General features: G+C 46.8%; 1 protein-coding gene and 1 pseudogene across 2 annotated transcripts in view; both read right to left on the bottom strand.

The window, feature by feature from the left end:
* LOC144141369 (arylsulfatase B-like) overlaps window positions 1-12,721 on the bottom strand; it is a 44,440-nt gene that overhangs the window by 25,514 nt on the left and 6,205 nt on the right. The gene's annotated exons all lie outside the window — the stretch shown is intronic.
* LOC144141761 (uncharacterized) lies at window positions 2,393-3,509 on the bottom strand (annotated as a pseudogene).

The raw sequence follows: 12,721 nt of genomic DNA, 5'->3' as shown, positions 1-12,721 counted from the left end.
ACACTGTGAGCAAACCGTGTGCTTTAGAAGCTTCCTACACAAATACCCTGTCACAAAATAAACAATACAATCTTCCACACTCGCACTTGTGAACACATGAGCAAACGCATCTTCGCACTCTACAACTGCGTCAACCAGACCATCAAGCTTTCGCTTCAGCTCCTCAAGTTTAGTTTCTTGGTCACAATCAACTTGAATAGCTGATTTAAAATCCTAGAGTGCCAGAAATTGTGGTTCGTTTGCGTTCTGGACCTCACAATTCCCAAATTTGGGGGGCCTAATTAGGCTGTATATGGACAGCACGTTGTAAAGCTGTAAGAAAGTCGGCATTAACGGATGCTCGTTCTGACCAGCAGCTTGGCGAATCATTCCAAAAACTCTCTCGAGCACATCATGATTAAACTCGGCTGTTTTAACGTTCTTAAAACCACAAGTCTCAAGAAGATATTTTGAAAGCTCAATTGCAGCCAGTGTCACATGCAAGCCCTCAGCTGTTGAATCTGTCAAAAAGTCCTCACGTGATATTGTGCCAGAAACAAGCTCCCTTTCCCACGTGTTCAACCAATGCAGAGAGGAAGCTAGCACCCTTAAATCTTTACCGCCTAACCTCAGTCCCTCCTTTGGATGACTTCGGTTAGACGCATCAAACAAGTCATTGATTCTTTGCGTAAAATACACAGTGGCGTTCACAGCTTGCAGACCTGACACTCCTCTGCTTGAGTAGTATGCAAGGCCCTTAGCTACACTCCTGCTGAACACTTGCATGGCCAATATGACTCTTATTTTGTCTGTGTTAGATGGGTTCATGTGTTAAAAAGTGAGTGTTGGACAACCCCTCAGGTAGCCAGGAAGCTTGGTGTCCTCAACATACAGCTTGTCGTAGTGTGCTCACATTACGCGCCCCAGGTTAGCACGCAACACCTTTTGTTTCAGGAGGTGGTTTCTTACATATTTGACCAAATGTGTTGCATCAGAAAACACATAAACACTGCGCTTATGGTGCAAAGGATGAAAGAACAAGTTTCTTGTGCACGTTAGTTCTCACTTACACAGAACTACTTCCACATGGCCCTGTTGGTTGCAGCACCATCAAACACAAGTGCATCGACGAATACTCCTGCATGCTCAACCAGCACAATAGCTTTCACTACTAGCTGTGCGAGAACTGTCCCTCTCGTTGGTCCTTTGCTTGCAAACACAGCGACTGGCTGAGAGTAACTATCACGAAACTCACGAAAGGCGAAGACCAGTTCATGATCCGCAAGTTCACCCGAAGAGTTTGCCGCTTCACCAAAGTTCGCAAATCCTGCATACGTCATTGTCTTAGCGCTTACTGATATGTCTTTCCTTAATTGAGTTTCATCGAAAACCAATATGCCATGACGCTCCGAGCATTACTTTGTGGCTATCTTCTTCTTGAAGGCCGAAAAAACGAGTGTCAAATCCACATTTGACCCGAAGCATTGACAGGTTCTTCCGTACCGTGGTCACACAAGGTAGCGGCAAGATCTCAATGTCTCTTAGAAAAGAGTACCCAGACGGGCTTCTAATATGCAAAAGCAAGCATATCAAAATCCAATGCTCAGTGTACCGTCTGCTGTTCTTGCTTCGGAATTTGGCAGCCGACACACATTCCTTAATTCCACTTGAGGTGCAGACAGCTTCAGTGCCCCCTGCTTTTCGTAAAGCACTTCCGTAGACATGGTTTGCATATTTGCTTAGGCTTGCTTCAGATCTCCACTAAGAACCTTCAAACGTTTCAACAGGCGTTCTTTGGACCTTTCCAGCGCATTCCTTGCTCTGCGGAAGCAAGCATTCGGTCACTATTTGGTACAGATAAGAAACAAAAAAAAAGGGCCCATCTGCCCCCGAGAGGGACTCGAGTAAATGCGTCGCATAGGGGGTGGGTGTATTACGTTAACGTTTAGTGTTTGGAGACTTGGTGGTAGTGAATGCGTTGTATCAGCAGCTTCTTGACGTAGTTTGAATGAGTCAAGTATATAAGGCGCGTTCGTTGCCTCTCATTCTGTGTCGGTTTTGTGGCGGAGTCGGAAGAGCACCATGTACCTCGCGTTCCGCCCACAGGGAGTGAATGCGTTCTATCAGCAGCTTCTTGACGTAGTTTGAATGAGTCAAGGATATAAGGCGCGTTCGTAGCCTTCCATTCTGTGTCGGCTTTGTGGCGCAGGGGGTAGAGCACCATGTACCTTGCGTTCCGCCCGCAGGGTCGTGGGATCGAAACCATGCGCCGGTAAGTGATATTTTTTATATAGTGTAGGGGGAGGGGTGCGGACCTGTTGTTGAGAGCGAGGAGGGTAGCGTGATGCGGGAGAGGAGTAGTGGGGGAGAGGGCGCGCCTGCGCGCCTAGGTGTTGCGGACGCACGGCGGACGCTACATGTGAGTTAAAGAAATGCTCTGCATTAAAAACGCTTGGCCAGTTGGTTCCACTTCTGTTGTCCACCTCCCTGTTCTGACGAATACGGAGTGTGTGAGAAAATCTTGAGCACCACTTGCATGTGCTGTTGTTCCCACGAACAAGAAGGGGGCGCTTTTTGTGTCGCCACCGATTGTATACATCGACAGATGCGCTCTGTGGATGTGCCAGCGGATACACACTTGTCTTTGGCCCTCCGCCACAGATGGGCATCTCATGCAAACTTTGCAGAACCGTCTTGACATCTTGCGTTGTAGCAACGTCATCCCGGATGCCAAACGCATCGACTGATACGCGCCTTCCCATCACAACTACAGACGCATGCATGTTCTGGTCAATGTCAACAACCTTTGTTGTGACCAAATGACTGCGCTCTGCAGAAGTGGCGGCGTTTGTGCTCAGGCCGCCCAGCCTTGGACTTGAGCTCCACTGCACCTCTGTAAAAGCATAATTCCGGATTCCATTCGTGTCCCGTCTGTGATAGCCCCATGATATTGACGGAAGAACTGCGGAGGCTGGCAGCTCGAAGAAGTTAAAAACTTGTTGACGAGACCCCTCGGCTGACAGAATGACTTCCGGAGCGCCAACCTCGAATGGAGCCGCATTGGTGCTTTCACTGGATGAAGGTCCTGCATGATCAAGGTAACTGTCCTTGGGATCAACTGCTTCTTCAGCATTCTCGGTCCTGTCAGCCCGATGAAGGCGCTTTTGCCTAGGAACGTCAGCAGGCTGCCTGACCGCTGGTCTTTTCCGATGTTTTACCAGTTTGGAGAGGTGTGCTGGACGATCGGGAAATGTCGACGGCACTGTGTCGTCAGATAGGCATGCTCGACATGGGGTACTCACAAGGACGTTCCCATTGTACTCAGCCGTCCAGGTCTTTGTGACAAAGCGGGGCTCGAATTATCGCTCGCACACGTGGTCCAACGCTTGAATGATCCGAACCTTCCACGGAATGGCATGTCTCTAAAGTTTCAGGCGAGCTTCGTCTTTCGGGCCCGAAAACAGAGAAAACTTTTGCTGACAGGACTTCTAACCGGTACTATACCGCGGTACAAAGCACTTTCTTCCCATTGTCGAAAAACATATATGCGCTCACAAGTCGAAAACACTACACCTGAGGATTATTCACAGCCAACAGTGAAGTTGGAGCGACCGCGGCCCGCTAAGGGCCCGCAGTACGCCACCGCCCTCTTTCAGAAGGCACGCAAACTACGGTCGTTTCCTCGATGCGCCCGCTCCTATGGTGAGGTACGCGTTCATTCACCTTAACTATTAAACGCCATGGTCTTGGCACAGCGGCGCCCGGTTTCTATCCCACGACTCTCTGGCCGCGACGAGAAGTACGTGGCGCAATTCCCACTGTACTACAAACTGAGACGCGAGCATGGCTACGAACGTGCCTTATGTCCTTCACTCATTCAGATGGGGCGCGCCGTCAAGAAGACCCATAACAATGTTTTATGGTTTCGCCGATAAGAATTTTAGCTGCACCCCTCTCATCATCATTCACTTCGTGGAGATGGCGGGATTTTTTTGTTTCTGTTTTTCTTCCGTACGTTAGTGGAATAATGCATACTATGATTGTTTTGATATACCCCAAGACAGACTTTGTTATCAATACCCAATAACCTAAGCATGTTCGGTTTTTTAATCAAAAATTCTTCCAGGCTCGATTGTGTGCCCGGCAAGTGATGATTTATTACATGTTGCAATACCTCAAGTGTATAAAAACATTGTCTACATTGCAATTTAGGGTAGCCTGCTCTCGTTTTTTGATAACAACAAGAACGCGTTCACTCAGAAAATGCAGAATTTTCTTTTGTAGCAGCAAAACATCTGCTTTGCATCGTTATCTGCCGACTCACATAAACGGAGCACGTAACCTCGTGCTTCTTGCATGAAACATAGAAATCGGCTCCAATTCACCCTCTGAAGGTGTTTCGAAAACAACGCTTGAAACCACTCGCAGAGCAATTGCCCATGCGACGTCACTTGAATTCACACACATGCCTTTACAAAGAGTGAAACCAGAGATTCTGCCAGCCGTTACCTGGGATTCACGGAGCCGGCGTCCCGAACGCAGGCGCACCGGCCATGGCCGGGCTAGAGCGGTGGACGCCGCCGCTGTAGCCCGGACGTCCGTCGGCCGAAAGAAAATGGCGAGGAGCATCATTCGAAGGGTGAGGCAGCGTAACCTAGGGCTCTTGATGTGCTAGCTCCGGGGTCTACCCTTGCGCGTCACAAGAGCTGACACCGAAACAATTCGGCATGTGAGCTTAGGGATTGTAATTTATACCAAAATTAACTAGTTAATTTGGTAAGTTTGAGAATTGCGATGAAGCTGAGGGAACTGCTATATTCGCTTTTGTCTGAACCAGTTGCTCCTTTCCACTTTTGTAATACCTCTGACAACACAACCGAATTGGTATTCACCAATTCAAGAAACGAAGTCCCAGTCGTGGCAAGCAGTGCGCGAAAGGTAGCGTTTCTCTAGCGGCCAGATGCCTATACGAGGTCTCGAAATTTTGTTTTCCCGCCATTGCAAACCTATCTTTAACGTACTTTCGCCGTAGGAGCACTTATTCCGTTGTGTCCGGATTACCTAGGAAGTGCTTTCGAACAATTTATTCAAGCTGTGAGAAGGAAGCACGCAATCGACGCGAAGCTGACCCAAAGCATGCCCAAAAGAACCGTCGCTAAAAGAGACGACAAAGCTGGGTCTGTCCGATGCGGCCGACGGCGTGAGCGCGCGGGGCACACTGGGTACATTCGCCGCGCTATCAACACTTTGCTCCGTGAATGATAATCACCTTCAGCCTACGCAGCCGTGTTGGGAGTTTCTTGTCCCGCACACCACAAAAAAATCATTGGTTGGTAGGGTTAGAAAGCTCTGCTTTAACTTGTTATGATTAAAAACAATGAAACATACGACGAATATTCAAGTTCCACGAATGTTTTTGCTCGCGATATTACTTTTTCAGAAGTGTATTTGTCAAGCGGTTGTAAGTTCGCTGTAACAGCATGCGCAACATGGTACCGTACTCGCCCCGCTGTAAACGCAGTAAGCGACCAAGGTTGTCAGCAAGGAGTAAAGAGAATGATTTTAAAAATACGGAGCTACCTGCTTCCTGGATCACGGGCTCAACGAGTGCTTACACCTTGTGGTAAGGTGTGGGATTTTAGGTTGAGTGTGCTACGTGGAGTGTCAATATGACTCAATGTCTAACACCACATTTGAGAAAGCGCGGGAAAGTGTGAATGACGGGCGGTACCAACGACGAGAATTAAGGAAAACACGGCGGCTCGTGAAGGAGGAACGAAAAACACTTCATTTTTCTTTCTTCCATTTTCAGTTCGTAATCTCTTCTGATATCGCCGGTTTTTGTTATTTTGGCTTTTTTCTCTTCCCTTATAATTGCGCATTTTATTGACACTCTTATACTATTTTTCGTTGCTGCATTACCACGCTTTTAGCGTAGCGGTAACTGGACACTTGCTTTTCTTTCTTGCATTTGGTTTTCTTAATCTCTCCTGATGTGCCTATTTCTGTTTTTTAGTTTAGTTGGTTTTTTTTTATTCGCCTGCATTGTTGACACTGTTTAGACTATTTTTTCGCCGCTGTATTTTCTCGCTTTTTACGCAGATGTACCTGAGAATTTCCTTTTTTCTTTCTTCCATTTGGAGTTCCTAACAACTACTGATATTGCTTGTTTTTTTTGTTATTTTGGCTACTTGTGCTTCTCTTTCATTCGCAAATTTTATTTTCACCTTTTATGTTGTTTCCTTATGGTTACATGTCCACGCATGTAACGTAGAGGAGCCTGAACATTTGATTTTTTCTTCCTTAAACTAGCAGTCATTAACCTAGCCTAGTATTGCCTGTTTATGGTTAATCTAACTTTTTTTGCTTTTCTTTTATTCGCTCATTTTATTGACACCCGTTTGTGTATAGTTGCGCTACTGCGTGTCCTTGCTTTTACGTAGAGATACCTGAACACTTGCTTTTTTCTTTCTTACATTTCCAGCTCGTAACCTCTCCTCGGATTGCGTGTGTTTGATTATTCCGGCTTTGTCTTGGGTCACTTTTATTCAGACATTTCACCCTCTAGAGTAGATTTGCCCTTCTGAGTGTCCGCACTTTTCACGTAGGCCTACCTCAACCCTTGCTTTTTTCTTCATTCTATTTGCTTTTCTTAACTTCGCCTGAAATGTTATTTTATTTTGAGCCTAAAAAGACACCCATGGTTTATTGATGACTTACATTCCACGCAAGCCCGAAGAGAAACGGCCTGCCCTTCTTTGGTTAACAACAGACACACGGAAAACGCATCAGCGAGGTTACGGATTAGCCCCACTCATGCATCAGACTCACACCAACTCACTAGGTCCTCGAGACCTGTCTGTATTAGGGGGGGGGGGGAGACGGCTTTTCTGTAGCTCGCATTCTAATTACACATAAAACACTCGACACAACACGACGCAAACACTTTGCAGGAGCTTAGAAAAAGAGTTATTTGTGTTATCGTTCATTAAACATCCCCCTCGCGAGGGGCACGATCAAATGCAGAGCATTTCCGGGTGCGCACGACGTTAAGTAGTTTGCGTTACGTTAATGTTGTTGCACTTGTGGCAACTGCTGAGGAGGGAGCGCTCGTCAGCAGTTTTTTCAATGAGTCAACGTTATAAGGCGCGTTGGTAGCGTCCCATTCTGTGTCGGCTTTGTGGCGCAGTGGGTAGAGCACTATGTACATTGCGTTTCGCCCGCAGGGTCGAGGGATCGAAACCGGGCGCCGGACAGTATTTTTTTTATATACTAGGGAGGGGTGTGGTGCGGACTGCGGACGTCAACGCGGGTGACACCGTTAGTTACTGAAATGCTCTGCATTTAAAAAGCGGGGATGCTCGTTCCCGTGTTCTTGTTCCTCTGGGCGGCGAGTGGGCCTGGAGCAACCCTTTTCCTGGGCCGGTGGACCTCCGGGCCAGTGAGCGGGCCTGGCGAACACCCCGTGCCCGTTCCTAAGGAGCACGCAGACAGCACCGGTACCCGCATGCCTAGAGGTCTCAACGCGAGCCTGGGAGCCTGATAGCGTGTGCGCTTGAAGCGTGGCATCAGCGCAACCCGACGCCGGGTACGCTTGGTGGCGTAGGCTCGAGGAGCACCAACGCATCAATGGCCTCGCCCGGTCCACGATCCGAGATGCATCCGCACCTGGACCGGGGTGGGATGAGACGCCGGCGGGACATTTTCTGCACACTTTTGTGTCTGCAAATGGCCGCCTGCCCTGTGAGGTAGTCGCAAGGGTACTGTTTCTGTGGGTTTTTGCGTAATCGGAAATAGAGGTGATGATGATGGGCACCGGCACCAGTGGTAAGGTGTGGTGTGAGTGCTGGTTGGACCTCTGACCTTTACACACCACCTGGCCCCCTCAACGCCCCCAACATCACACCTTGAAGTCTCAAAATTACACCTTACACCTCGGGTAGTAGTCTGCTCTCTCTTCTTACAAGGGAGAGCGTGTCAATACAGAACTTTCTCGGTGCAGTGGTAGATTGGTCAGGAGCTGAGCTATCCTTTTTTGTTATCTAGAAGAGACACGAAACAACAATACAAAGTTTTGCACTACGGTTGGAGTCATGCATTCATTGTTCGCGGGTGCACAAGTCAGGGACTGCTCTGGAGCATATAATATCGCGAGGGCTTGTGAGTACCAGGAGAGAACATGACACAAGCGCCTGTCCTTTGTTTTGTCCTAATGTTCACCGACCTTCGTGCTTTAACTTTTTCAGACGCCGCTCGCTATTTCCCCCTACAAACTTCTGTTGTTGTTTCTATGCTCTGTATCTCACCAAATAAGATGAAATGGCAGGTTGCTGACCCCAAGACAATGTTAGTTTTTTTTTTGCAGTCATCTACAGAATTGTGTACATAGCGTCACAGAGGTTAGGAGCGTCAAGTAGCGCTGAGTATGTCCACGTACGCATATATTTGTATCATATGCATTGTTTCTATATTTTTAGTACCGCAATTCGTTTGAGAAAACGAAGGCAAAGAGTTGAAAAAGCTCACCCGCTGAAGCCGTCGCGTGCGTTGGTATTTGTTTGTTTGCAGTTGTATTAATCTTACTACGCCCCAAATGGCCCTAAAATATTCATTGTTAGACAAAGGATATAAAACTATGATAAACTAACGAAAATGTTCAGTTTTTGTATTTGTTTTTGTAAAAAACCGCAGGATTGAAAAGTACACTGTTGTGTACGTAGCACCTGAAAGGGTTAATGTGTTTCACGGCTGAGTACCATTTTCTCAAACAATATATTCTTCTCCAGTGAATGCTGTTAGATGAATTCTGTCGTTCTTTGAAGAGTAGCAGTGAACTTACGCAACATTTACACCTTTCAGTTAGGTTCAGCGGCTCCGTTCAGTCTAAAGCCGTCATGGTTATGACGTTCTTGAAGCTTCCGTTTGGAGCAGATACTCAAGCTCACCCTTACGCATGGCGAAACGCGGAGCAAGCACCGAAAAGCGCATTTGCGTATGCTAAACTTGGCTCGTTCTGTATTCAAAAGCTTACGACAACTGTATATGGCACTCGGATGTGAAGATTTGCAGTTTCACATGTTTCAGATAGTCCGCAAGGCTTCATTTAAAATTGAAGGGCGCAGAACACAAGTAGGATAGAGACACACAAGTGAGATGACTTCACATCAAGTTTATTTTTCCCAATGAAGAATAAATATTGCACATGTAGAAAATATGTTCACAATTTCGAAACAAACCACAAAAAATAACCAATATGCTCCCCTCGTTTGTCAGAAACCTATCGCTTTCTGCAAGAGCAATGGGGGTGCACCGATTAGACCATGTTGAAGATGAATGATCAGGTGTTGTTTGATGACCTCCATCGGTTCTTTGGCACTTTCCTACTAGCCTAAATGTCTCGAGCCCGTAACGTGTGCCATCAGCGTCACGTTCTCTTAAGAACTAAACGGTCTCACACCAATCTCCTGTGCCATCTCTGCCGAGTGGTGGCATCCACTAAAACTTACTGCTGTATAATTGAAATAGAAGTAAGTGATCTGTGCGGAGTTTCGGCATAACGACGACAAAAAACCCTAGTTTGGCAAGTGTGCACAATATAAATAGGGAAGAAGGCACCTTCTCGCGACAGTTTTGAGCATACGCTGTCAGGACGGTTTCTGGGGAGAGGGGACCCCGTCACTGTGTCACTGGCGCCCTAAGATATTAGAGCGGAATGCGACACGAGGTCCCAGTTTCTGCATTACAACTATTGTTTAGCCCCTACGGTTTGTGTGTAGAGGACAGGTGTACTAACATAGATTCGACAAGTAGTGCCCTAAAGCTGGATACTCCTATTTACACGCTGTACCTTATACTTCTATTTTCTACGTCAGCCGCTTTCGGGTTCTTCCTTTTACAACATTTGTATTAGAAAGAAGTTGATAGATTGGGCACCAATATTATGTCGTTTTAGCTGATTTATTTTTTTTCATATTCCCACTAAGATTGCCACATAGAGAAAAGATTTTGCGGTGCTGCGCAAGGCCCACACGATCAGAATGTTGAAATTTTTAGTCAAAATTACTTTTGTCAATTCCTTTCCGAAGCACTTCACCTACAAACGGTTTTATTTGAGGTAAAGTTCGATTCAGATTTATAAGGTACTTATTTATCATTTGTATGTTAAGATCTACGAAGAATACATAAAGTTCGAAAGTGAACAGCAGGCTGAAACCGTTCGGTGCAGCCGCCACAGATTCGCACCCCTAATATGAGGACGTCATTTTGAAGACCGTATTAATAGCCGGAGTATCTCGAAGAAGTCTGTACCTTATTGCCACACGCAATTTTTCGATGATTGCCGGTCATTGTTTTATGCAAAACAAGTATTACATGGCTGGCGACAAATTTTGAAGAAGTCGCGGCAACAGATGGCGGCCAGATTTCCACAAGATGCCACAATAATTGGTCCATTTTCAAACGATAAAAAGCAGGTAAACAATGCTCGCATTGACCCCACTTAGTTACTTTGAAGCCTCCTCAACTAATCATGATAGGTTTAAAAGAAAAATGGACGTGAAGGTTATTTTGCATGGGTGTCGTTGCGGCGCTCAACAAAGGAAGACATGCGTCGATTCCCCTGCACGCATCTAGCTGCCTCAACGCACATACTGTGTATACATTCGGGCCTTCCACCTTAGAACATCGGTTAGAGAAGTAGCCGTTTGTGCGTAATTTTTTTGAGCAAGGTGAAATTGTAGTTGCGAAGTACAGTGCCCGTTTTGCGAGCCTACGGCAAGCGAACGCGTGACTTCGAAGCATGCTGGCGACGCATGGTGATAGTTGCTGGGTTTCAGACAGCTTGCCATTGCGTGTGTGCCCATTGTCCGACAGGCTCCAGCTGGTCGTAATTCAGCAAGGGCCACTCCAATTTGGACACGCCACCACCCGCGACGGGCTGTTCCTTTCTCTAGTGTCAATGGTAAGCAATGATGTGGGAGATACACACATTTTGACGCGATAAGGTATCAGCGCAGGCAGTTGGGTAATTGGAAAAAATCTTTGACAGAAACCGCGGCAGTTCATTCGGGTTGCGTTGTTTTAGTTGCTAGACGTGAGTTTCAGAAGATTAGCACAGGTCGTTTTGTGCGATTACGTAACAGCCTGAGGCTATATCTACAGCTTCAAACGATACCTCCCGCTGCGGCGGTATTGGCAAGATTTGTCTGTTTAATGTGCGTTTCAAAGTGGTCGTTGTAAGCGAGCCCAATTGGCTAAAACTGAACACCCAGATGTGACGCAACGCAAGCACGGCAGAAGTACTGGCCTCAGCCACGGCTTCTTGGAGCAGACGAAGTTTTATCGCCTTCTTGTTGGCTCACCTGTGGCACACGATTTAAATGGGTGCTATAGACATGCGGGAAATGCCTGCAGAAGCATTCCGCCTGTCGAAAATGACTGCACGGGAACTGTGCGACTAGCTTCAAAACAAGCCTGGCCGACGGCATTTTAGGCCAGTGTCGAGGCCGAAGTGATATGCGGCCTTTGTTTCTTCGCTACAGGTGGCTTTGAATCAGTGATCCCTAAACAGGAAATGACAGCTTGATAGCCACCGAGCACACAGCCAAAACTAGGAATTTTAAACTTTCATTGGTACTTTACGAATACACCTACCAGCTTAATGTTTGTAGACATGACAAGAAGCACACGCGTAGTCAAGAAACAAAAACCCCGACCACTCACACTATTTAAACTGGGAGAGTGACCTCCAAAATTCCAACGCAGTAACGAACCATTGTAAATTTAACGCGCCGACGCAACGGAGGCGATGAGGTGCGCCGTAGTGGAGAATTCTGGAATAAATTATACCTCCTGTGGATCTTTAACGTGGGCCAAAATCGCGTACATACGGGCGTTTTTGCTTTTTGCCTCCATCATAAAAGTGGCCGCGCGGCCAGGAATCGAACCCGAGTTCATGTGGTGAGCAGCACAACGTCTTAGTCACTGATCCACCGCGGAGGGTAAAAAAGTGTAAAAAACGGTACGACTACTGAGTGTTTCAAGTTTGTACAACGATTTTCATTTCGGTAGCATGGACTTTGTGTCCAGATAATAAACTGTTACGTATGTTGCAATCTTCGCACTAGCGGATATGCTGACACAAGCTTTTCTAAGAGCGCTCCACCCCCAATCAATTGTTTACGCTTTATTGCCACAGGAATCAGCTGCCTGTTGCTGCCACTTTTTGAAATTGGTCGCTTCGCAGTGAAAACCTTCAACTGCGTTATATAAAAGTATTCTCATAATTAGATTTTCAAAATACGTTCAAATAAACATATAAAAGACAACATTCAGTAAGTTCATCACTTGAACTTAAGTTTATAAGAACCGTTGCGCTAAAGTCAACCCTAACCCGCATTCAACCGCAAGTACATCACAATATAACGGACGTAAAACGGACGTTTTCAAAACGAAGAAACCGAAGAATACCACGCCAGGCCTTTCAACGCTCACGGGTGGCACTGTGGAAGATGGGTGCTCCTCCTGGATGGTGGCGTTGACGAATTAAACGGGTTCTTCTGAAGAGACGACTGGCCCGACCCCGTTCGCGACCCGTGCATGCGCAATGACCAATAATCTTAAACCCAGCAACCAGGACCAGATGTCGCCACCACGCTGCGGACCCGTGCGCTCGCTTGTCGTTGAAAAGCCTGGCGCGCACTGTATTTTGAGGATACCTATCCTCCTTTCACGTCAATGCGAA

Source organism: Haemaphysalis longicornis, unplaced genomic scaffold, assembly GCF_048455015.1.
Source record: "Haemaphysalis longicornis isolate Haplotype H1 unplaced genomic scaffold, Haemaphysalis longicornis Haplotype H1 scaffold_6, whole genome shotgun sequence".
In the NCBI taxonomy this organism is placed as follows: domain Eukaryota; kingdom Metazoa; phylum Arthropoda; class Arachnida; order Ixodida; family Ixodidae; genus Haemaphysalis; species Haemaphysalis longicornis.
The sequence above is the reverse complement of the archived record's forward strand: the minus strand, read 5'-3'. Positions and strand labels throughout refer to the sequence as shown.